Raw genomic sequence first — 1,764 nt, 5'->3', positions numbered from 1 at the left:
TCATTTCCTCCTATATTTTTCTTAATCCATAATTACACTCCTACTCATGACAAAACATTAGTACACAATAAATATGCATCGTATGTAGCCTACACATATACGCATATCCCCCTAATACGTTGCTTTGCCAACACATTTTTCTGTTGACACAAAGTTAGTTGTTGTGTTGATCAGGTGCCTCAGAGGACTAAACCTGGGTGATTTCACGAGTCTCCATTACTACAGACACATTACACCCAAACTCTCCCTCTCCAGAGAGAGAAAGAGAGAAGGAGGAGTGGTGTTTCACTCCCACCTGTTCACTCCATCCCTCTTCTCTGGAAAAACCAGCTTCACATGAGCGACAGAGGAGAGAAAAACAGGAGTCACTCAGGGATTTACCGAATCTGCAAGCCTCAAACATTTGACTAAAGGTAAGAGATTCTCCTTCGTAAAGCTACTCTATCGTGAACATATCGTTAAACCTACCTTGAAGTAAAGGTGCCGTTAAAATACCTGTAAGTAAAGAACTTCTTTGACGACATCTGCAAATATCAGTGTATAGCTATAATTGTGCTTGTTCATGCAGGATGATGTTTAATGAAGTTTTTACAAGTAAACTCGCAAATATTAACTTAAACCAGTGATGATCAATCTCTTTACAAAGAGATGTGTATAGGTCAAAATAATAGTAATAATAGTAATTTTGTAAAAGTTCAAATGGGGATTCAGTGATATACTGATTTATTATTATTTTGTATTTATTTTTAAATGAAGTGTATTATAATGGACGGTTAAAAAAATAACTGTGTAATAGGCTACTTAACCTGGCATTAATAGGTTCTCAAGATTAACATGAGCTTGGCAGAAACTGTGTGTGTTATGTCCCCTTTATTTAAATTTCATAATAATCAATTGAATTCATAAAACTTTAAACAATCATTAATATATTATGCATTCTACTATCAAATAATACATGAAGGTTGCATGTTGTCAAACATCTCTTAGGGACATTGTCCGTCTCCATCTCTCCCGGAAATGAACAGTTCCCAGAAAGACAATGTCCTCCACTGACCAACACAAAGCCCGCATTATCATTTCTTGCAACCGCTTTTTCCATGCACTGTTGCCTCTGATTTATGTCTGAAATGATGCCAAAATGAGGAATCCCGATTTCAGGGGTTCCAAAACCGGATTAATGATGCAGAACACGGAGAGTAAACATTAACAACACACCCCTATAAATGATTTTCATGTAGGAAAAACAAGCAGGCTACACGTCTGTAGAAAGCATTATCACTTCAAAGACTCACGCTTACAAAAGACTAACACGCTGTTTTTGTTAACAGGTTTGTTTATTCCTCATGTCTCCATGGACTGTTAAATATTCATGGGTGACCAGGTTAATAATAGTTTACAGACTGAAATCACTGTAATATGAAAGCAAACAGCTGATTTTGGTAGATTGTGAGACAAAAAGCTTTTAGTTTCATTTCGGAAGAATTTTAGATGACGACTTCACATGACAGATCAGCGGACTGACTTGACTTTTTAACCTTTTGTTGTTATTGAAATTCATTATGTCATGTCAAATCATTATCGTATGAAATCATTCGCTTGTTTAGACAACTTTCTCTACCATTCAAAAGTTTGGTGTTGTGACAATATTTTTTAAAGATTTAAAAGATTTATGCTCACCAAGGCTGCATTTACAGTGGGTACGGAAAGTATTCAGACCCCCTTAAATTTTTCACTCTTTGTTATATTGCAGCCATTTGCTAAAAT

General features: G+C 35.8%; 1 protein-coding gene across 1 annotated transcript in view; it reads left to right on the top strand.

Moving 5' to 3' along the window:
- Window positions 1–363: 363 nt before the first annotated feature.
- The window catches only part of LOC107695679 (tetraspanin-1-like), a 10,222-nt gene continuing 8,821 nt past the window's right edge, over window positions 364–1,764 (top strand). The window contains exon 1 of the mRNA XM_016495685.1: window positions 364–413. The gene's annotated coding sequence lies outside the window, so the exon portion shown is untranslated. The remainder of the gene's footprint in view (window positions 414–1,764) is intronic.

This window comes from Sinocyclocheilus anshuiensis, unplaced genomic scaffold, assembly GCF_001515605.1.
Source record: "Sinocyclocheilus anshuiensis isolate Anshui unplaced genomic scaffold, SAMN03320099.WGS_v1.1 scaffold1075, whole genome shotgun sequence".
NCBI lineage: Eukaryota > Metazoa > Chordata > Actinopteri > Cypriniformes > Cyprinidae > Sinocyclocheilus > Sinocyclocheilus anshuiensis.
This window is presented reverse-complemented; position numbering and strand designations above follow the sequence as displayed.